Source organism: Triturus cristatus, chromosome 1_2 (assembly GCF_964204655.1).
Source record: "Triturus cristatus chromosome 1_2, aTriCri1.1, whole genome shotgun sequence".
Lineage (NCBI taxonomy): Eukaryota > Metazoa > Chordata > Amphibia > Caudata > Salamandridae > Triturus > Triturus cristatus.
Genome location: NC_140580.1, coordinates 6,283,524 through 6,308,597, shown reverse-complemented (window position 1 = coordinate 6,308,597; position 25,074 = coordinate 6,283,524). Strand labels below are relative to the sequence as shown.

General features: G+C 48.2%; 1 long non-coding RNA gene across 5 annotated transcripts in view; it reads right to left on the bottom strand.

Annotated features, from left to right (window-relative positions):
* The window catches only part of LOC146866624 (uncharacterized), a 365,191-nt gene that overhangs the window by 192,815 nt on the left and 147,302 nt on the right, over nt 1–25,074 (bottom strand). Inside the window, exon 3 of one of the 5 annotated variants that reach the window (XR_014965657.1) lies at nt 5,526–6,243. The exons of 2 other annotated variants lie outside the window; for them this stretch is intronic. This is a non-coding gene — a long non-coding RNA (uncharacterized LOC146866624). Of the gene's footprint in view, nt 1–5,525; nt 6,244–19,909; nt 20,294–23,285; nt 23,328–25,074 lie in introns of those variants that run through there. 2 more of the 5 variants (XR_014965667.1, XR_014965673.1) reach the window with 2 other exon arrangements.

The window sequence follows — 25,074 nt, the reverse complement described above, 5'->3', positions numbered from 1 at the left end:
AGACTTGCAGTGACTACGTGGGCGTGGCAGTCCCAGTGGGGACTGATAGATACTTGGAGGGCTCACCACCCGGGAGATAGGGACTACTCATACTTCTCTGGGTTGCACGAGTTACATGTTCGTCTGGACTCGTTTCTTTGCTCTCCAGATGTCCACGGAAGGATTACCCATAGTGAATAATTGACCAGATTTCTGATCATAACCCGTTGCTAATATCGCTGGATTGAATATGGGTGAGGCCCGCCATGCCTACTTGGCGTTTGAGACAGGAGGCGCTAGAAGATTTGGAGTTTAAAAACACGATTGGCTCTGCGATTGATGACTACTTCCTAGATAATGCTGGGTCTGCATCGAACCTACTTATCGAATGGGACGCATTCAAAAGTGTAATCAGAGGGCATTCCATTGGGTAGGTGGTGGAAGTCCAAAAGGTGTTGACACAGGATGTGCTGCGGGCAGAGAATAGGCTCCGTGACCTGTAAAAGGAGAGACCAGAATGGCCGATAGGCAGGAAGACCTGCTTGCAGCGCGCGAGGAGGTGGCGACACAGGTGGAAAGGCTGCGCTCCGTTGATCGTAGGGCCTACACCACTCGGGCCCAAGCAGAACGGGACAAGTCTGGGGCACTGCTGGCGTGGTTGGTGAACCCCGCGTGTAGAGGTGCACCGATCCTGGAGATTCAGGATCGGGGGTGGCGTCTTATACTCAACAAGCCATCAACACACACTTTCTGGACTATACCACTCTTTATCAGAGTAGGCTTGATCCTGGGGCTGCCAACGGAACGGGGTTCTTAGAGGGGATAGAACTCCCCCAGATTGATAACGAGGCGGCGGAGGAGCTTGGTAAAGATGTGGGGGAAGTGCGTAGCGCTATCAAGCATATGGCTAGAAACAAGACACCGAGGACGGACGGCCTTCCAATGGAATTCTATTCTGAATTTGTAGATATCCTGGCCCCGAAGCTAGTCGTAATAAATAACAAGGCGCAACGGGAGGGTTGTCTTCCTGCTTCCACAAGGCAGGCAATCAACGTGCCTCTCCTCAAACCGGCTAAACCGGCCTGGGACCGGACTGCATACAGACCGCTTGCCATGCTTAATCTGGACTATAATATACTAAGCTGAATCCTGGCTAGTCGGCTAATGGCCCACATATCGACGTTAGTTCACGTGGACCAAGCGGGATTTATCCCAACTAGGAACACTGCGATGAACGTACGGAGGCTACTGCGTATCTTGTGGGCGGACACATATTGCATGGAGGAGGCTTGTATTTTTACGGTTGACATAAAGAAGGCCTTCGATAGTCTAGAGTGGCCATATCTGTTCGTGGTCCTGAGGGCGTTTGGCCTGGGAGAGCGCAGAATTGTGGAATGGACAGCGATCTTGTATGACGACTCCATGGCCAGGGTCAGAACGGGAGGGTTGATCTCTGCTGCTTGCAAAGTAAGTAGAGGCACGAGGCAGGGTTGCCCACTGTCGCCCCTGCTCTTCGCGCACACCGCACACCTCAACTCCACAGTCATGCAACTCACAACTCTGGGGATGCACATGTTACAAACTCACATCCATCATGCCAAACAACATGTCCACATACCAGACATGACAGCACAACTTACTGTAGTAACCTCGGCTAGCCATGTACATAAGCCATCAATGGCATGGCACCTCAGCCACACAATAGCAGAGTGTGGGGAGAGGTGGGAACAGGCATGTGCGAAGGAGGCAAGTGACCCATGAATGAGAATGTACACAATACCAAGTGTGGCGTGGATGTGCCAGAGAGACTTTAGTATGCAGACCACAGACATATCCATGTTGACATACACTGCTGGTGTTTGGAGTGTAGTGGACAGTGGACGCAACCATGTTACCTCAGCCAGTGGGGAAGATTGCGGAAAAGTATCTTGTTACGTCCCCCCTGTAAGCGTGAGCAGAGTGGGCTGGCCCGGCGTACGCCAGGCTAGCGTAGGGGTGTGAATAAAAAGCACATTGCTCTGGGCGTGGTTCTCTTCTGGAATGGCCAACGTGTCTGCCAGGGCGGCGCCTCTCACCCTGTCATGAGGCCGACGCCTGCGCTCCTGCTGCACCCCAGGCTGCTGGTCCCCATACCCGTCTTGCCCACCCCTGCGCACCCAGGCCTCACTGCTCACCTTCCAACACCGGCGTGTGTCAAAGAGGGCCCACCACGTGCCTGTGCAAGCTCCAAGCCTGAGGCCCGCGACCTTGGCAGCCTCCTCAGACCATCACGGCCTCTGCAACACAGGCCCGCAATTATCCTTTCTCGTTTAATTACTCTGCCGCTGCCTCCGGCTTACATTGAGGTCTAGTAGGTCACACATTTGGAACTGAGTCTTGATATCATGATGGCCAAGTTCATATGTCAAAGGCCGCATTTATATCACTATACTTCCTCTGCTGTGGTGCCACCAACTCTGTGCATAGCATTCCAACAACACCGGTCTGTGGTCCCTTGCTGACAACTGCCTTCAGCCTAAACTGCGGTCAAGTAGGTCACACATTTGGAACTGAGTCTTGATTTATTCATGACAGAGTTTGTATCATTGTACGCAGGGAGAGGAATAAGAGGAAGACGCGGTTCAGTCCGGAGGAAAAAAGGATCATCGTTACGGAGGTGTTCGAACACTACCAACAACTGCTCTGTTGCCACTAACTCTGTGCATCACAAGCCGACGACACGTGGCTTTGGGCCCCTTCTGACCGCTGCCTCCGGCCTACACTGCGGTCGAGTAGGTCACACATTTGGAAAGGAGTCTTGATTTAATTATGTCAGAGTTTATATCATTGTACAGACCTCATCGCAGACTGCATCCCCTTTCAGCTCTGGTGCCACTAACTCTGCGCCACGAAATTCATGGACACTCTCTGGTTGAACTTTGGTGGCGTCTGAGTATATGGCCTGGGGTTGTCTCCATCATCATGTAGCTGATACTGACTTGGTGTTAAGAATGAGTCTGCAGCATTCATCTCCTCCATATTGCCTGTTCCTGCTTGGTTCTGCCCTCTGCATCATGCCCTGGAAGAACACCTTCCACTGTCCCCCGAAACCCTCCACGACATTCACCTTGAACATCGACGAGGACCCGCTCAGCTCTCGTGTCCCTACCTCAGTGCACCGCAAGTCACCGTCCCGTGGCGGTGTGCCTGTGCCGGCCGCAGTGCATCTGGGGCCACTAACTCTGTGCAGCTCAAGTCATGGACCCTTGCTGTTTGAACTTTGAACTTCTGATTGTCTGATCACTGTTGTAGTTGTTGCCTGCACCAACCACTCCCTGAGGGCTGGCTTACACTCACCCCACACTCATCTAGCACAGGCGTCACTGGACATGTGACCCTGGCAATAAAAGGGACCGGGCGCACGTGCCCGTAGCCAGTTCCACAAACTATGACCGTGTGGTTAATATGTATGCATGAGGGCCCTGGGCCCTAACACATAACATTGTGCTGTGTACAGCGGAAGCAACCATGTCACCTCAGGCAGTGGGGTAGACCTGGGACATGTAGCTGCGTCGTACCCCCCAGTAAGCGTAAGCGGAGTGGACTGGCGTACAACAGTCCAGCGTAGGGGTGTGGTTCATCAACCCGAGGCTCTGGGTGTGGTTAAGTATTGGCCTTGCCAAGGAAGTAACTAATGCGTGTGTCTCTGTTCTAGTATCGGCGCCACCTGCCCCACAATGGACAATGTTGCAATGTAGAATGCCCCGGGAGTGCGGGCTCAGCCGAAGGGGAAAATGAGGGAGCGCAAGCCCGCTCGGGGTCAGGGATCATACATGCCAACTGCTGTGTGTGTGTCGCTATTACCTCAGCATAAGCCAAAGGTCTACCAACAACCGCATCGCGAGTGCAGCAAGCCATGAACTCTACATCTGTGTCTGCCCAATCCTTACCATAGGCCTACACACACACGTGGCCGCCCACCTTCAACGCACAACATCACAGTGTCATTGTCAGGCTTGTGGACATGCACAGAGAGGCATGAAAATGATGTGCCGTAGGAGTGCAAGTGATGCAACTGCGCTGCGCACACTAGTAAATAGGCTCGAGGGGGAGCAGCAGTGAGGCTACGTAATACACATTGATGCCCCTCATTTGCTACCATCAGTACATGTCAAACAGGAATCATTTAGTTACACATATCACACACCAATGAACCAGTGAGCCTGCCAACACATCATGCATAACTAACTATTGACTCATGTCTCTCTGCACTGCCACAGGTGATCAAGGATATGCACTCTGCCCTTGGATGATGACATCCCTCCGAGCCCCGAACACACTGGCCCAGAGACAGTACAATGCGGCCCACAAACGCACTAGGGGCGTCGTGGAACGCACATTTGGCGTGTTGAAGTCACGTTTCAGGTCTCTGGACATCACAGGTGGAAGACTCTTGTACAGCCCAGACATCGTATGCAATATCATCGTTGCATGTTGTGTGTTGCACAACATATGTGTATGCACCAATGCCGCATGGATACAAGTGCCAGATGCACCGGACGATGATGAGGAAGATGAGGCAGGTGGACCACACCCCACTGCAGCCGCAGCATAAATAGCTCGTAGGAACACCATCATTGACAATTTCTTCACATGAGCACGTCACATTGTCACAGTCCTTACCAATCAGGGGCAGTCCAAAATGACCACATGCACAGCATGTGCAAATAAACTCATTCCAACACACATTCCCTGAGTGCATGTCACTCCTCTGTACAGGCACGTCACTCTGACAAGTGTAAGTGCAACAAGTAGTGCTAACAGTCTCATAATTTTAAAATAGATGGTTGGTGTGTCACCTCTGTACAGAGAGGCTGTTTTGGGTGTCACGTATTCAAAATGGCATTTCTGTGTGTCAAAGATAGTACGGAATCCCACTCATCAGCGTTTCACGTGTCCCAAATCATTACATATAGGCTGTCATTTGTGACCTACAATTGACAACAGGCCTTCTTTTTGGGTCAGATATGTACCACCTTGATGCAGGGTTGCACCCTGTGATTCAAGTCCCACGACATAAGGAACATAGACTTAAGGGGAAATCACTGCCACTACATTCATCCATGCTTTCATACTTGATTAATCATAGACATGACACATCTGTGTGTATTAGTATGTATTATTCACATTCAGTGGAGTGTTGAAGCTGTCTTAGTACTGGGCCATGCGGGCAACACTTTACAATGTTGCCACGTGGAGGGCCAGCCAGACTCCTTTGGGATTGACAAGTTACTCGGAAGGGGAAGAGTCCAGTCCGCAGGCTGATTGCTGTGTCATTCTTAAGCAAGCAAAATATGGCAGTCCATGTCAAGGTCCAAGGTTAGTGTCGTAGAGTGTATCGGGGGCCTGTGGAAGGTGTTTTTCCAGAGCATGATGCAGAGTGCAGAACCAAGCAAAAACAAGCCATATGGCGGAGATGAGTGCTACGGCTTCCTTCTTACCACTAAGGCAGATTCATCCTTATCTTCGTCCTCTGATGTTTCATGTGCCTCACATGTGGGTGGTGGTGTTTGGTCTGCAGCAGTGTGTGACACTGACACATCAGGGGCCGAAGATGTGGATGTAGAAGTAGCAGCAGCATTTATCTGCGCACTGTCTTGTAGCATCACTCCCATGATGAGGATCTGCAGGGCATGGACGATCTTATCTACAGCTTGCTCGTGTGCAGCTGTGTTAGCCATCCTTTGCGCCTGCATCCGTTCCATGTTCTCCATGACCCTCCTTATGTTTCCCAAATCACGGATGACATCGCTGTAGCCACTCTGACTAGACAGTTGTTGTTGTCTCCGAGTCATGACTCCAGCGACGCCAGCCATGAATTGTTGGAGGGCATGGGGCGGACTGTGGGTGTCTGTTAGGGAGTGTGAGTGGTCCCTGATGGGACTTAGAAACCCACGTGTGGCATCTAGTTTGGCTGCCATGAGGCCTAACCCCACCCGCACCTGTTCAGCCAGCTCTTTCTGGCGGTCTAACACACGGCGTTGAAACGCCATGTGTTCTTCGGTGAGGTGCTTGCTGGGAGCCAGACGTGGTGGTGGGTGATTTCTGCTGTGTGGTCTGTGCAGGGGGGTGGGCTCACCTCGATGGTGCTGGGCTGCCCTGCTACTGGAGGTGGGGTTTGGAGGTTGTCCATGAACCGTTGGAGTTCGTTGTTGTCCTGGGGGTCATCTCCATCATCAATGACGTGATGTAGGGTCTTCTCTGCAGGAGGTGTTGATTGTCCCTCTGCAATGTAAAGGGGAGATGCAGTTTCACAGTGTGTTCCATGTATGTTTACGCATTGGCGAAGTTTACATATGGACTGCATGTCAATGTACATTGTGGCTGTTTGTGAGGAGATGCCTTTTTGATGCGGGTCAGTGGACATTTGTACTACGTCACAGATGATGTGAGGTTGTACTCGTACATTGTCATCTCACAGTTTTCTTCTCTGCTTTTGTAGTGCATTTTCCCACATGACGCGTGGGAATTCCAGGCCTGTCGCTGGTAATCACTGAATATTGTATCACGGTTTGGGACATCGCCGCTTTTTTCGCGTTAGTGTTTCTCATTTTTCAGGCATCGTGTTAATTTTGCCATGGTCATTTGCCACATAATACCACTGTGTTGAGAATACCACATTAACACTGCGTTATATTCCCATGATAGACTGTGATGTTGAAAGTTGCGTTAAGTTTGCGATAATTATCACACGTTCTTGAGAATATCCCCCATTGTCATTTACAATGCTAGTAGCTCAAACTCTTGTAAATAGGAGACCTATTTCCTTTCAAAGAAGCAGCCGCTATTGTCCCGGGCTGCTTGGAAAGTGAAAGCACGCATGGAGCGCTGAATGTTGAAGGAAAGCCTGTTCTGCCTGCAGCAGGAGAAACTCATTTGAAAACCAGCATTAGATTGTGCTGTGCAGCATGAGGCATAAGCGTGCACCAGGTTCCGTGCGTGAAAACCAGCCATGTGGGAAACCAGCATTAAAGTGTGCTGTGCAGCGTGAGACACAAGTGTACACAAGGACCTGTGCCTTAAAACCAGCATTATGGAAAACCAGCATTAGAGTGCGCTGTGAAGCATGAGACACGAGCATGCACCAGGGTCCATGTATGAAAACTATCATTAGTGTTTGCTTTGCAGTGTGAGGCATGAGTGTGTACCAGGATCAGTGGGAGAAAACCAGTCGTGTGGGAAACCAGCATTAGAGTGTGCTGTGCAGCATGAGGCATGAGCGTGCACCAGGATCCGTGCACGTAAACCAGCTGTGTGGGAAACCAGCATTAGAGTTTTCTGTGCAGCATGAGGCATGAGCGTGCACCAGTATCTGTGTGTGAAAACCAGCCAAGCGGGAAACTAGCATTAGAGTTTTCTGTGCAGCACGAGACATGAGCGTTCACCAGGACCCGTGCATTAAAACCAGCCCTGTGAAAAACCAGCATTAGTGTGTGCTGTGCAACGTGAGACACGAGCATGCACCAGGGTCCATGTATGAAAACTATCATTAGTGTTTGCTTTGCAGTGTGAGGCATGAGTGTGTACCAGGATCAGTGGGAGAAAACCAGTCGTGTGGGAAACCAGCATTAGAGTGTGCTGTGCAGCATGAGGCATGAGCGTGCACCAGGATCCGTGCACGTAAACCAGCTGTGTGGGAAACCAGCATTAGAGTTTTCTGTGCAGCATGAGGCATGAGCGTGCACCAGTATCTGTGTGTGAAAACCAGCCAAGCGGGAAACTAGCATTAGAGTTTTCTGTGCAGCACGAGACATGAGCGTTCACCAGGACCCGTGCATTAAAACCAGCCCTGTGAAAAACCAGCATTAGTGTGTGCTGTGCAACGTGGGACACGAGCGTGCACCAGGATAAATGCATTAAAAAATACCCCTGTGGAAAACCAGCATTAGTGTGTACTGTGCAGCATGAGCGTGCACCAGAATCTGTGCATAAAAAACAGACATGTGGAAAAGTAGCATTAGAGTGTGCTGTGCAGCATGCAACACAAGCGCACCAGGATTTGTGGAGGAAATCCTGCTCTGTTACGTGGAAAACCAGCATTAGAGTGTGCTGTGAGTGACATGAGCGTGAACCAGAATTCCTGTCAAAAACCTGCCACTTAGGAAGCTGGCACCAGAATGAATGCCGTGAGCCACCAGCGTGCACCAGGATCCGTGTACGAACAAAGGCAGTAAGGGAACTAGTCCCAGAATGTGTGCTGTGTAGCCTGAGACACAAGCGTGCACCAGTATCTGTGTACGAAAACCAGCAATATGAGAAACGAACATCAGAATGTGTGCCACCAGGAACCATGTATGACAAGCATTTGTAATGCAATAGGTGTCGCATTTGCCAGAGTTTAAGCTATTGGCATTGTAAATGACAATGACTTTTATTTGTCTGTATTGCTAATTAACACATAAATAAAAGTCATAGTAATTTACAAAGCCAATAGTTCAAACTCTTGTAAATGCGAGACCTATTCAAAGAAGCGGCCGCCATTATCTCTGGCTGCTTGGAAGGTGAAAGCACGCATGGCGCACTGAATTTTGCAGGAAAGCATGTTGTGCCTGCAGTAGGAGAAACTCATTAAAGAAAATAGTGCTTACAGACTAAGAAAGATGTACCGTGTAACAACTGAAGTAAAAGGGCCAGTCCTCATGGGAGGTTACAAATGAAGACAAGGCGGTTCTAAGGAGGGACTTACAAACCTATTAACGAATCAGAAACCAGCATTTACGAAGGACAATGACAAAATCCAATGGCAAATATGGGAGGAGAGTGGGCGGGGCTTCTATTCCATGCTCCAATACATCATGCCACAGAGTAGCGCATGCGCTGCCCAGGCTCAACCCAAAAAATAATTTTAAAAAATTGTCATTTACAACTCAATAGCTCTAACTTTCACAACAGTATGAGAATGATTGCGTTGCCAATGCTTGTTTAATTAGCATGGACACAGAAAGATAGGGCAGCTGGTAAAATGCCAAGTATGTTGTATGAGTCAAACTAAACATGCACTGTTATTCAACGTATTGTGCAAGTTATATGTTTGTCATTAACACCTTGCAACATATTCATTATATGAAAATCAAAACACTTTCTTTCCCCATCTTAATACTTTGCTTTTTTCATTGCCTTTTTTTTACCCTTTAATCTTTCGCTCGTTTTGATATTATTTTTCCCCTTATTTGAACCCCTGCCAATTGTTTCTATTCTCTTCCCCTCGTCTTATTTCGTTACAATTCGATATGCTTCAGCAATAGTTTCTTTGCTTTCACAATGTTTATTAATTAATTGCCATTTCCATTACGATTCAATCTCTCTATTTATTTCTGTCCGTCTCTCTTAGTGCAAATGTTTCAGGTGATTTTTTTCGCCAGAGCCGAGTTTGGCAATTGGCATGCTGTTCAATCGTGTATCCCCTAACTCAGCCCGAGCAGTGATCAGCTGCTTCTGTCTGAACCTGCCCGGGCTGAGTTTCGTTTCCGAAAAGTCCCGAAGTCCAGGGGATACACGATACCGTGGGGATACCAGATATTACACAACACCGGTCTCTGGCACCACCTTGTGGCTCACTTCATGTCACTGCCTGCTTGAGTGGATTTTAATAGGGCGACTTCATTGCCATGCCAGTGCCAGGCAGTTCCTTTCTGCGGGCCATTGTTTACTGCATGTATTTTTTGCAGTTCCAAGAGCGCAGACTCGGCGCAGTGGCATTAAAGGAGCTTTACGTGGGCAGCAGATTACCATATACAAGGTCACATGGGGAGAGAATGTTGCTAGAGCCGCCCACTATGGAGCTGGGGAAGCGGGTTCGAGTCTCAGCGTCTGCTCTGCATCTTGTGATTCTGAACAAATCACTCAATCTCGCGGTGCCTACAAAAAATAAGCATTTGCAATGCAATAGGTCTCAAATTTGCGAGAGTTTGAGCTATTGGCATTGCAAATGACAATGTCTTTTATTTACGTGTTTTGAAAACCTGCAAGCTGTGAGTAAATACACAATTTGCACTTCTAGTCGTTGCTTACAAGAATCAAGGCTGGCAGTAACTGCACCCCTTTTACTGCAAGCCTTGCTTCTCGTATGCAAGGACTATAAGTACAAAGTGCGTGTTTACGAACCGTTTTCAGGTTTTCAAAACACAAACAAAAGGTATTGTCATTAACAATGCCAATAGCTCACATGCTTGCAAATGCGAGACCTATTTGCATTGCAAATGCTTGTTCTAAGTTGGAGTGGGAGTTCTCTTCTTTTGTGTATTTGCTTCATTACTGTTCGAAGTTAAGCCTGGCTGCTTGTGCCAAGCTCCCAGAGGGATTAAGCACAGGTTAATTTGGAGTTTGCTTGTGACTTCACACAGACAATGATTGTGGGTGCTGCTTGAGTACGGTTTCGCCCCCAACCCAACCCCCCAATCAGTAACACAATTTCCTACACTAAGCACTAAATACTTCTAAATATTATAAATATCAATAAACAGATGTTTAAAGTTCTACTCCAAAACCAAGGGCTTGGATTTTAGGAACTTTGCAAAAGGGAGGGAAGAATCGAGATCGTCCATGTGCTGTCTGAAAATATATTCAACCTCGATCATTTGCTTGTCTCATATTCCCATGAGCCATTTATCGAGGGCTCTAGGAGCTGTGAGGCTTGCAGGCTTTCAAGGCTAATATATTTTTTCAGCACTTAGAGGAATAAAATGGTTTGTGCTTAAAATGAGTAAATGGCAGAGCTGGGTGAAGTGGATGAACAGTAGACCACTTGCAGTGGAAAACCCATCTATCAATTGCCAAAGCTCTCTGTGAAGTCTTATATTCATGTCACTTTAGACATGACAACCACATTTACTAGGCAGTGTTCTGATGCTTTCCTCTCGAGCACAAACTGAAACGTTCCCCGAAATAAACTCTATCAATTGACACCTTTACGCAATTATATGGTTAGATCCCTCTGAAAGAACACATTCGGAGCTCCCATGAGTACCAAGCTTGAGCCGATCCAGATATAGAATGTATCAGAGTGACGACTCAATGATGAAATGAACCATGCTACTGGCACCCCTACTGGTGGAGAGTCCTTTTAAAAATCAAGGGGGACCGCCTTTAGTAGGCAGTGTGGTGTCCTACTATCGACTGGACCAGGTGAGGCCGAAACGGGGATAAGGAATGGTTAAGGGCATTAATTATTGGACACGCACACAGTATGTATATCTCGGGGTAATAACCCACGTGCAGGTCCTCCCCTTTTATTCTAACCCCGTAGGCCACGCCTGGCCTGCGGATGTGCTGTACAATGGTACCTGGCTGGCTGGCCGGAACACAAGACAGCTAACCACTACAGGCAGTAACAAGGAACCAAGCAAGGTCGTAGAGATGAAGTGAGTTAACTCTCTTTCATAATGAGAAAATGTTTGTCAGTATACCAATAACGTTTGTGTTTGATCGGATAATATACTGCGTTGTGAAGGCATCTGGTTTCCATGACAGGTAAGGGATAGAATGGTAAGCTGCACATTGATACTGGTGTTCTCGCTTCACAGCTGGAGGTAAACCTTCACATGTACTTCGGAATAGGAGACGTTCCCTACAACTGCTTGGGGTGTTATCCGTTCTAGCAGTTACAGTAATAGCTGATAAGGATGTGTGAAAGTGAAATGATGATTGGGTTAGATGGTAGTCCACCACAAGAAACAGTCACATTCTTGCTGGGTCCTGTTAAAGGTTTCAGTAATTTAAACCTGAGGTCAACCCTGTGGAAGCTGTAGCACATAGTAGACAGGTCTTAACTTAGAGAAAACGTGTAAAGCATTTAGAAGTACCAAAACAACTAATATTTTGAGATCACAACACACTACAAATCCCACTCAGGTTTACAAAAATAAAGAAATAAAATGACATAAAAATGACAAACAACCAATGGGAGGGCATGGCCAACCGCTGAAGATGAGGCCACATCATCCAGAGCTCCCGGGCCCGGACTTGGACATCCACTTTTATTTGGCACAGTGAGGGGCATCCTACATAAAATTGCACCTCAGATGCCCTCTTGTCCTTGCTGCACTGGATGCTGCAATCGGTGAGCTCTGGCTACTGAAAGAGAGGGCCCTGACAACATCCAGCCTAGTCACATGGTGTTCCGCCTGCACCACTGGACCAGCGGCGGTCACCCACAGCACAGACCTGGGCAGTGCCGCTGAGAACCACCCACCAGAAACCCGTTGCACACTGCTGACCTGCACCGAGACACCCGCCCTGGGGGTAGGGTCGGCCAGAGATGTCAGAGCAAAGCTGCGGTGACAGCAGATCAAAGTTGCTCTAGGCCGACTAAAGAACGCCAAGAGGCACGGGATTTTGACCTGGCTGTGCTTTGCCGAAGCTGCTGCAGGCTGCAGCGTCTGGGGCAGCGGGAAGAGAGACGAGCGCGTGCTGCTTGCCCTGCGTCTTACACTGAGGTCAGAGGGACTCATTTGCTTGGGCCACCAGGGACTGCTGAGGGGTGGTATGGGCTGGGCGTGCCCCATGGCTCTAGCCCCTCATTCCCCAGGGACATATGTGGAGCACCTACCAAGTCTGCAAACAGACTCCTTAACCGCACCATAGTCCGAAACTCCACATCTTCGAGGACAACACAACTGTTGCACTGTGACGCTTCCCTGGATGTAAAGATGGTGAGGTGGGAAGGGGGGCCCCAGACACACCTGTGACCTGGGGGGAAAAGCACAATCACAACAGAGGGGGACCAAAGGGAAACTGCATGCTGGTTTGTGCTTAAGTCTGGTAGACCCCCTTCTCCACTAGGCCCAGACCTGAACGAGCACAATTGTAACAGGCAGCAGGAGGGCACTTGCTTGGTGTGCCCTGTGGCCTCAGTGAACGTACAGATCAACTTTTTCTCTGAGGGCACATTGAACATGAAATAGATGGAGTGGTTGACCTCCTAAGCATCAAGTCTGCAACCCGTTCCACTGAGAGCAGCCCCAGTGGAAATTAACTTTGGCCACTGCACGCTGGCCCCTTTCCCTCTCCCCCTCTCCCCCTCCATGAGGTTGAGAATATGTATCGTCTCACACGCCTCGATCAGGGGAGCTAGACACTGCAAATTGTCCCTTATGCTTGAAATATAAGGTCATTATAGCCTAGGCTCCCCTTTGGTGCCCCCCTACTGACTGGATCACTGGAGAATGTGCTCTCACATGGACGTCTGAAGTGGGCTGACCTACAACTGCGCAAAACCCCCAAGCTGCTATACGCACAGCTTAGATCATAATGCCTCACAGTAGGTCTTCCCTATTCCCACATCAACTTATCAGACGCTGAACAATATGGGCCGTACCAGAGCCAAAAGCACAGAGCCACCAGCACACTCCTGCTTCCAATCTGCCCCAAAAGAGTGTTCCTCCATAGTGGCACCAGAAGATTGCATAACACCTACACTGGTGGGACCCCACTGGACAAATTAGATGTCATGTTATGGGAGATACAAGACTCCAGAGCGGCCATCGAGCAGCACCTGGTAGTAATCACTACGAATATCAGTTCTCTCAAAGATGACCGTAGGAAACAAATTGACGAGTCAAAACAAACTGACCCTCTTCTCTTTGACGAACTGGAAGAAAGAACAGACTGCCACTGTTGCACTCGAAGAGCGGCAAGTGGACATACTACAGAAACCCACTGAGGACCCTGAAGTGCGGGCATGCCATAACAACATTAGAATTATTGGAATGCCGGAGGGGAAAAAGGGCCCTAATGCCTCACAGTACATGGAAGACTAGCTCCGAAGCAAAGTGGCTCCAACCAGTTTGTCAGACTTGTTTACGGTAGAGAGGGCACACCGGGTCCCTTCAAGGAGGCCGCCCCGGGTGCGCTGTCAAATCCATTTGTAGCCCCCATACTAAACTACAAGGACCGGGATGTCCTCCGCTGAAGCGCAAGAAAAGTGATGCCCATCCTAATGTTGAATGCTCGGAACTTGCTGTTCCCGTACTATACACTTGTAGTCCAGTGAAAATTATCGTCCTTCAAAGCTGTGAAGTGGCAGCTACATACAGTGCACCTCAAATACGCCCTTGTGTTCCCAGCCAGACTTAAGGTGATCCACGAACAAAGGACTCTCTTTTTTGACTCTCCAGAGGCTGCTTGCGATTGGGTAGAGCAACATTTTCAAAACTCCCTGAGACCTGAGGATTCGAAGTCACTGCCTCCTAAGGTGCAACCACCATTCTGTAAGTGGCAGCAAGGGCACTCAACTGAGCACAGTCAGCAACCTCTCTCTGGAATACCCGACCGAACACCAGCTCTAACTTATCACCTGACAGCAACTTGGATTCTGACTCTATTTCCGTTGATCACTCCACAGACTTAATGACCTGCTGGACTAAGAACTCCGTAAGTACTATTGACACAGAGACCCACTTTTGACTGGGCATGGGAGACTTTCGCTTTGATCTCTCCTCAGGAATTTATGAGAACGATACTTTGACGGCTCTCCCCATGTGTACAGACACACACTATTGCCTGACACGCTAGACTTTACAAGTACATCACCTCCAAATTAGTATAAGAACTCTTATAACAGACTCCTCGAACTGGTTGCTGATTCTTTAGAAGCCTCTCCATAGGTGATATACCCTGCCAGTACCTGATACAGTAATGCCGGGCCCGGGAAGGTGCTGGCTCCTAAATGTTCTACTGGTCCCAAATGATACACTTTCCCAGGCTAAATGCCATGCATCCCAAGGCGACTGCATGTATTGTTATAGTGTTTTCATGCTTTTCTTACAGTTCTGGTCGAACGAGTTTCTGTATTGGGATTTATTTATGTTTATTGTTATACAAAATCCTCACACTTGATTTTTGCTTGTAATGCTGTCAATTGTCAGATCATGTACGAATTTACATACTTGTTCCTATTAAGTGTTAATGGCTGTTGCACACAAATATAACATGATCACTTGGAATGTTAGAAGCTGGGGTCCATACAAAAACGTTACAGGATTATGTCCCAATTACATCATCGTCAGTCGCTCTTGGTGTGTTTGCAAGAGACCCATTTTACAAACCCTGAGGCCCTCAAGCTGTGAAAAAAATGGAGAGGCAAACTGTTTCACACCTCCGACACTGCCTTCACGTGGGGTGCAACAATACGGATCTGCGCTGTGATTCCATTTGCAGCTGTAGACACTGGAATCAACACACATGGTTGTAACTTCCTTCTCCGAGGTACTTTGGATGCGTGCCTGTGGTACTGGGTAGTATATATGGCCACAACATGGAACAGGATGCTTTCGCACCTGTCCACAGTTCTCACATATTGGGCTCTTTACCCCTGGTTCATAGGAGGGGATTTTAATACAGTACTACATGTCGACTTCGATTGGCCACATTCTCCCCTACAGAATGCAGGCTTGGTATGACAAGCCAAGGCCCAGCAACAATGGGTGGAAGAGTGGACCCTATCAGATGCTTGGTGCAGCCATAATGAGGGCATGCATGAATACTCATTTTAGTCCCCGCACACGTTACATGCATGCCACGATAGAATCTTATGTACCACCCTGCGCTAGACTAATGTTACCCATGCAACGTACGTGGAGGAAAACACTATCAGACGAAAATTAATTTGAGATTACAATAACATAGGCCGGGTGCCATCTCACATTATCACATGGCATTTGCAACCTCAGCTATTAGAAGATGGGGTATTCCGAGACACAATAGACACTTTGTTAGTTGCCTTTTACTACCCAGTAGGGAAAATAGGTTGCTCCGCTGCCTGAAACAATTCACCATGCAGTCAGGCAGCCCACCTTAATGTCTGTTTTGTAGGAACCCCATACATTACCAAACCGTCAAACGTCAACCCCTGGAGTGTGGATCATCATGAAACCCAATTAGTCATTGCTGTCCCTGAAAACTAACGCACAGAGCACCCCAATATCTCACCAACACTATACATCCCTCCTAGTAGGCCGCAGCCCAGGTAGCTATGTGGCAATCCCTCGCTTCGCCAATCAAGCCTGGGTGGCTATGTGGCACCCCTCACCTTTGCAAACCCGGTGGGTCTACTACCTATGCTCGCACCGAGTGCACCAAAAACCCGATAGAAATCTTAGTGCGTCCCCCCCTCGAGGTAACTTTTTGTGCCAACCCCTCCGGGTCTCCAATCCAGAGTCTCCAACCGGCAACGCAAGTGATACCCTCCCAGAAAAAACCACCGCTGACCCCCCTGTGCCGGAAATACTTTGACAAGTCCCCCGATAGTGTAGGGGGGGCAACGTAACAACACGACCGGCCCGCGTAACCAACAAGCGTGAGTACACAAGGCCGGAAATCCCACGAACTGGAACGAAATCCAGCCACTTCTTCCTATCCTGACCGTGCGCTGGAAGTGCCTGTCCACGTCTTTGTGCCACCCAGATTGGAGTCCTCAATATCTTGGACCCCTTTGTAAAATTGGGATACAAGCATAATACATCCACTACAAACGGGCACTCGAGGTTCGTAACCCCCGTTCCTCCCATATACACAGTATTTCCATCTAAACAACGCTTGCCTTCATATAGGGGAACAACCGCCCATATCGGTGGCATTCATTCTCTACTCACTAGAAGAATGGAAGAAATGAAAAAACGAGTGAGTCCGTTAGATACCAACGTATGAGCTGCAGGTGTCCTTACATGTCAGCAACCAATGCATTAACCCACTGAGCCCGCACAAAACAACTCCATTGTCGACTCTCAATGCTGACTGCTCCCTCTGAAGCCCGCACCCGGCTCCGTAGTGTCGCGGACGACTGAATCCACTCCCGCCTTCCCCAAAGTGGGAAGCAGTTCTGCAACCCTCGCTAACAAAACACAGAATTAGCGCTGTGTACGCATGTACACTCAGGTATACACTACTTGTCCAAGATGGCCTCTGTCTTACCCCTAGGCGCAAATGTCCCGCTCTCCTCATTTGAGTGACTGACCTGAACTTAGACCAGGGACCCACATGAGTATCGCTGTTCCCGCAACCAGATTAGACCGCTCGCAAACAAAGGCCATCTGATATCTCTAGGACGCTGTGCTCATTTCACGGCCAGAACCACCATTCACATTCGACTTCCGGAAACCTTTCTACAATCGTACCCTTTTCAGCTCATCCTCCCTTGTGCACGCCATGTATCTACTTTCCAAGCAGCCCGTCTTTGCTTTGCCAAAATTCGATCCCATTTTCGAACATTGCAAGACAGCATAATCACGGTGAACGCCCGAGGCTTCAAAATTCCTTAAGTGGGAAGATAAAACATCACTCTACGTTTCCCACCCTCGAGCCAGATGGCGCCAACCCGGATGCAACCTATTCACCTGCAACCCTGTCCCGCCAAACTCGACTGCCACATGGACCCCAAGTCACACAATGCCCCCCCTCCCCCAGGCACAGCTTGCTGCCCCCTCCTCATTTCCGAGACAAGCGCGGCTCTGATGGGGTGGTCGCCCGCGGTGGCTAGCAGGTGCCCGACGCAGCTGCATCCTGTCACGCATAGCTCCCACGCAGGCTTGCTCAAGGCTTCTAGGCGCAGCTGCCGGCCCTTTGCTGGCATGATGCGCATTTTGGAAGCACCTCCGTCTATTTCACGAACACAGGCCCAAAAGTACACATGTTTCAAGAGATATCGAGAACAGGGCTCTACAATGTGCGAAATTAAAAATATACTTCGAAGGCCTCTTGGGGAGAAAAGCTATGGCCTCGTTGCGCTAGAATGAGACAATGTTTGATATGTGTATAATAACGGTTCAAACGAAATCGCTGCAAAAACCAGCACGTGGAAAAACAATTCCCAACAAAGACGGACACCTTGAAATTCTACGCAGTTCTTCGTAAAATATATATTGAAAGATGCCCCTCCTCCTCAAAATATCTTAATTTATTTCCTTCTCTCAAAGAGTTAGGCGGGAGTTCCCGAGCAGTAATGGGGCGCTCTGTGAACACCCAGCATGCATTTACCTAAGAGAAATAAAAAAAACCCACATCTTTTCTCTGTGCACCGCTACAGCTCATCAGCGATCGTAATGCCGGATGCACAGATACTGAGCCGAACTATAATTTGGGCACTGTACCCTCCGGCGATGACATTGCACCTCAATCAGGGCAGACCGGGCCAAGAAGTACGCTAGCGTCGACGGCACACACCGAATACCCGAGAGGTGCCCCCAGCCACTCCCACCGGAGATGCTCCCACTGAGGCACCTCCACCACTAGGCCGCTTTCCTACTAGTGACCCATCGGAAGTGACGCCCCAACTTGCCCGTGCTACAACGCAGCCCTCAATACCTTTACTCCCAGACCAAGAGTGATAGAAACGCCCTAGCTGATCGGAGCTTTCCACAGACCTTCCCCGCCGGGATAGACAACAATTACCGCACTTATACCAACAAAATGAAGATTCTCGACCCGCAAACCGCCCGTCTTGCCTACAACCACAAAAGGGGGGTGTCCCCCACTCTCCATAAATACCCGACACAACCCGGTCACCTGAAACACAATACCGTCTCTTCTCCGGGTAAACGACCACGACAAAACGGATCAGCCAGCCACCAGATGGAGCCTCCTCCGAGCACAGCACCATGCTCGAACCGGGCAATGCGCCCACCAGACTCCAGATTCACGGAGACCCCTGCATACCGGGGCCGGCGCCGTAAGAAAGAGATTGCGAGGACCAGGGCATGTTGCCCTAAATAGGCCCACGCCCACTCCTCCCTTTCGTTGTTGCCGGCTACGGCCGGAAGTGACGTCACGATGTTGCACCGGAAGTGATTCCTGCTGTAGTCACGCCAAGTCCATCGATGAGGCCCACAAAGGGGGCGTGACCGGGTTCCCGGGGGGCCGCGTCCTGATGGCGCGCTTCATTATATTTCGCACTTTTCCAAACGCCACTCTCCTACATATGTTGTCGGCCTGTCCTATGCTGCCGTCTTACTGGGCACAAATCAGGGCCGCATTGTCGGGACTGAGCGAGCGAGATCACTGGCTATCAGCAAAACACTGCATTCTAGGCTTATTCACAAGACCCAAGGGAGCTAAAGTGCTGCCATTCTTTCTAGATCGGCACTTTTAGTGGCAAAGTGACTCTTAACATGGTGTTGAAAATCACCGGCGGCGCCCCTAGTCTCCCAGTGGAGGGAAGCGGTGCAGAGATGGGCGATAGCGAAAATTGGTGCATTGCGCGGGAAGAATATTGAGCCCTGCAGAAAAAAACATAGCAATGGAATGGGATGCATTGTTGGAATCCTACAAAACCCAAAAGGTAGCGCACAATAACGATGTCAGGTTCAGGGGAGGGAGGGATGGGTTTAATCAGTTAAGATAGTTTACAGATTGAATTACACGCATTTAATGTTAAATTCTACAAAGACATGTTTTTTTTCTACAGTATCACACATCCTTTTGCAAGGAAGACCGATATCTGCAATTGCCATCATTACAGCTCTGTACGATGTCATTATTCACTAGTATGTTCTGGATGGTGTTGCTTGTTTCCAGATTGAAAATGCAATTAAGTTTCTGTTAAAAAAAAAGACAAAAATCTAACAGGGAAAACCGGAGACATGAATTTTTGAAAATCTAATTGCAAATAGGACCCAGAAGCAGGGAAGTTCGAAAAGGTTTGTAAGTCCCAATATGAAAAAGGGACATTGTCATTTTTCAGATGAAAAATTCTTCTTCACACGGGACAAACCTGGAATTCAATCGAACACTGTGGAACTATCTGTTGGATGGTTTTTGCGATCGGCCCCCTAAACTCTGGAGCTAAAGGTTTGAAAAAGTTAACAAACTTCTTGTGGATACCAAAAAAGCACAGGAGTACATTTCTAAGGCTCCCAGGATTTTAGGGGAACACGTAGAGACTCTCAGGGTGTCACGCAAAGGACAACAGTAAAGTCCATTTGCCACTGATGAGCTGGTATTCTTCACAGGAATGTCCTCTTCAGCTTTTAATGTTCCTGGAGCTATCTAGGAGATCAGCCTTAGGATCTCTCTGTCCTTAGAGTTCAAGTAGAAGGGAGTCCAACCTTCTTTGGTCCTTCTCACAGGGCACAGATGCCAAGTACAGCAGGCTGGTATCCTTTTGCAAGTCTAGCAGTCTTCTGAGGAAGGCTGAGTGATGGTCCAGCTTTGTAGGGTTCATCAGCCTGTGTGTCGGGACACCCTATGACACTCCTAGCTCCTCTCTGGCCAATGAAGTAAACGTTCCCAGGCCCTGACCTCACCACTTTTGCAGTAGTTCCTGTTTGCTTTACTGTAAATGAGCCTAAAAAGAAATATGTCACAGTAAATCCAAGACGATAAAGGTGGGGAGAGTACAATGGTAATCATAATGTCCTCTCACATCTAATACTAAACTCTAGTTAGAAGCAGGCACTGTACACACAACAAATCCAGAGACAGAAGTCTGGTAGGACAAAAACAGGGTCCTTCAATAACCAGACAGCAGATACACAAGAAATGTCTTCCTATCGTGTTCTCTCCTTTTCAGGAGTGCTCCGAGTGTTACATGGAGCTCTTTAGACCTGACACGTAGAATTTGACAGTGGGGTATCAACTGTATGCCCACAAACACGCTGAATATTCAGTGGAGCTAAGAGGAGTCATCTCTGTCTATTTAGGTCAGCCATTTTTTTGCTCCTGGAGGCATTTCACAGCCTCTTTCACACCTATTCCCGGGCTTGAGCATAGACTGGGAGGTGGCAGAGGTATATGCTAATTAGCCTTCTCACAGTTTGGGCAAGTATAGAATAACTTTCTAACAGTTACTTTTTGTTAATATTTATTAAAAATCCAACTTCATCATTGAAAAAATACAGGTTTCATTATTTTTTCTAGTGTGTTCTATTGCAGAGATAGCAATACTAGTATTTTAATCTGCACTCTTCTTTAGTGCACAGGACAGCTAGGCCTGCCAAAGTGAAAATAGCTTTTTGGGTCTTGTCACTATAGAGAGAGGGTAACATTAATTGTATACATGTCCCACTTTTAAATACCATACACCCTACCTTGTGAGTTACAAGCCTTAAATAGGAGTGACTTATTAATATTAAAAAATGAGTTTTTTACCTGTCAAAGAAGAGTCATTTTAACAGGTTGCAATATAGGTTTTACAGTGCAGCAGTCAAGCTATGGTGGTAGACTTGCAGCCAGGTTTCCTATGTCAGACTAGTAGATGGCACAATCATTGCTGCAGTCCAGAGGTGCCATTTACCTTTTAATGCAATGGGTATATTTCCACACCATATACAATGGCCATAAAGATATGATCAATTTGCCAGCCAGGGATTACCCAATTTCTAGAGGTTTAATGGGTCACAGTACAAACAAGGGGTACCAGACCAGCAATAAAATTCAGCAGCAAAAACTGAGTGTCCAGGCAAAAAGGAACATTCTCGCAATGGGTCCTTTAAGTTCAAAGGTGAGGGTGACCTGAGAACCACTGTCAAACATAACTGTTCAACAGTATTGTGAGTTAGTGCTGCCCCAGACCATCTGATACTGACTTAATTTTGCCAGGCTATATGTTTGTTTCAGTTGGTGGTTTGTGCTAATACTAAGCTATTGGATCCCTCTTCATTCTTCTAGCTTTGTGTTTCTGGAACTAGCTACATTCAGAGCCACAGACAGAACCACACTACAAACATAGCCTTTGCACAGAACTCTCAGAAGTTCTTAATTGTCTAAGTCACACACATCATGTAAAACACATCCCATCCATGTAATAGCAATACTTTAGTTGGTCAGTCTGCTCTAGTTGGATTCTTCCCTAAAACTCACAGTTCTTAGCTCCCCTAATCTCACCTATTTTATGTAGCGCTACTTTCCTGGAACCTCTATATGGATTAAGGTTACGAGCTGCACTTCCCTAGCATTTCTCTCCTGAAGCCTTGAGTTTTCTAACACTGATCTATGGGTACATTCAGGCAGCGTAATTTGAAGTTTGTTAGTGGGTGATAGCAATCTAATTTGGAAAAAAAATAAAATACAAAAATGTTCTGTTCCACTCTGTTCGAAATGGGGGTCTCTAGTTGGCAGTGGCTTACACCCTGACCACGCAGGGACTCTTTTTCTAGTAAGGGTAAGGGCATTACACACCCAAGATAACCCCTGCTCATCCCCTTGGTTGCTTGGCACGAGCAGTCAGGCTTATCTCAGAGGCAATGTGTAAAGCATTTGTGCAGACACACACAGTAATAACACAGTGAAAATACTACAAAAGGACAGCACACTTGTTTAGAAAAATAACCAATATGTATCTGAGTAAAAACAAGATCAAAACAACAAAAATCCAACATACACAAATCAAGATATCACTTTTATAATGTTTACAACAGTTCATTCCATAGGAAAAAGATAATGTGTGACTTTTATCACAGAGTATCTGGGATGAGTCAAAATCAAAGACGAAAACAAGCACTGGGGAGATCATAAGCTGGAAAATAAAGCAATATTGGTTCCTTACTCCCAGGGGAGGTGATGTGTTGATACTTACTGTGAGGGGAGGTGATCCGTCGATTCTTTGCTGCGGATGCGGAGTAGGTGATGTGCCGATTCCTTACTGCCAGGGGAAGCGATGCATCAATTTCTTAGTGCCAGAGTAGGTGATGCGGCGGTTTCAAGACACACAGCCTCAGTTCCTTACTGCTGGGCCAGGTCGATGAAGGACTTTGCACCATTTATGTCAGCGATGTGTTGCCCTGGACTTGGGCTACAGCGATGTTTTAGCTGCATGGCAGGCACTGCATCGAATCTTCGGCCACACTGCAGTGATGCGTTCGTTTTTCTACTGCACTGCAGTGCTGCGTCAGAAAAAACAGGCGCTGACGGTAGATGCACGAATTTTCTCAGTCCTTTGCAGCAAAACCACCTCCAAGGGCCCAGAACTGGAATTGGCACCACTTGACAGGTCAGAACTACCAGCAAAGGAGTTCAGGGGCTGCAGCTGAAGTCTTTGATGGCTCTGCGACTTCTTAACGGGAGGCAAGCACACGCAAGCCCTTGGAGAACTCTGGCAAGTAGGCTGTAGAAAGCAACGGCCTGTCCTTTTACTGCCCAAGACAGAAGCAGCAAGCAGCACGCCAACACAACAAAGCACACAGCAAAGTAGCAGTCTCTCTTGACAGCTTCCCCAGGTCTTCTTTTTGGCCGAATGTCCTCTTAGTCCAGAGGTGTTCTGAAGTTATGGTGTCACAGCTCTTGTACGTATATCAGTTTCTGCCTTTGAAGTAGGCAAACTTCAAAGGAAAGTCTTTGTAGTGCACAAGACCCTGCTTTTCCCTGGCCTGGCTCCAGACACACTAAAGGAGGTGGAGACAGCTTTGTGTGAGAACAGGCACATCCCTATTCAGGTGTCAGTGACATCTCTACCCACCCACACACTCTAGCTCAGGAAGAAACATCCGCCTGGCAATGGACCATCAGGATATACAGGGCATACCTCAGCTCCCTTTGTGTGACATCTACAGTGAATGCACAAACAGCCCAACTGTCAGTTTAAACTAAACGTGGATTCCACAGGCAGGCAGAGGCAGAGAATGATAAAGCAAGAAAATGCCCACTTTCTAAAAGTGGCATTTTAAAACAAGCAATTTAGAAATCAATTTCACTAAAAGATGTATTTTTAAATTGTGAGTTCAGAGACCCCAAACTCAAAGTCTCTACCTCTTCCCAATTGGAAGTTGTACTTGTAAGAGGTTACAAGACAGCTTCAATGATAACCTATGGGAGAGATAGTCCTTGTAATAGTCAAACACGAAATTAGCAGTATTTCAATATCAGGGCATGTAACACACACCAGCACATGTCCTGCCTTTCATATATAAAGCACGCTGTCCATGGTGCTACCTTGGGCCTACCTTAGGGGGCCTTGCATGTTGTAGAAGGGAAGGTTTGGGCCTGGCAAGTGGGTACACTTGCCAGGTCTACTGAGCAATTTAAAACTACACATACAGACACTGCAGGGGCAGGTCGGCGACACGTTTGCAAGGCTACTCATGTGGGTGGCACAATCAGTACTGCAGGCCCACTAGTAGCATTTGATTTACAGGCCCTGGGCACACCTGGTGCACTTTACTAGGGATTTTCTTTTTTGTTAAATCATTTTTCAAAAGCCTTTATTGAACAAAATTGCACATCAAGGTTACAAGATCGCACTTCACAATTACATTATATATGAGCAGAGGGTCCGAAAACATTGGGGAGAACCACATGCAATAGTATACAACAGAGGGTACATCAGAATCATAAAGCAGGTTGCATTACACAGAGAAAGGGGTTCTGAGGCGCTACTGGGGGAGAAAGTGGGAGCGTCCGGGAAGGGCCCGGCATATGTAGGAGCGGGACTAGGGGAACAGAGGAGTGTGTGAGCGGGGTGATTGCACATCACTGGCCAGCACCAGCAGCTGCCACGGGCGGAGTGCTGGTGGGGAGCGCGGGAAAGGTCACAATATGCAGGGAGTTTTGGCGCGAGAGGTAGGAGAGAAGGGGACCCCAAATGTAATTTGGGCGGGAAGTAGCCGGCATCAGGTCCCAGAATTCAGTCAAGAGTGTCTGACAACGCAAAGCGTCCTCGAGCCAAGCCCTAGCCTTGGGCACAGACCTTCAACCCCAGCACATGGAGACTCTGCGCCGCGCAAGAACACGAAGCATCGTAGTCAGATGGCGTGTGGCATCTAGGCAAAATTTCACGAAGCCTAGGAGGCAAATCAGAGGGTCTGGCTGGAATGGTGACGAGGTACTCTCAGAGACAGCGGCGTACATCTCGCGCCAGTATGCTGAAACCCTGGGGCATAGCCAGGCGAGGTGAGAGAAGTCTGCTGTGGGAGCGGAGCATCACATACATCTATCACTGGGGATGAGGCCCATTTTGTGCAACTGGGCTGGGGTGCAGTATAGTCTATGCAAATACTTTAAGTGAATGAGGCGCAGGCGGTAGTTTGGGGACAGGCGTTTAGTCTGATTGCAGCAGTAGAGCCAGTCCTCCTTAGAGAGGTCAGCACCTAAATCCTCACTCCATGCCGCACGCTCGGTCAATAGAGATGGGTG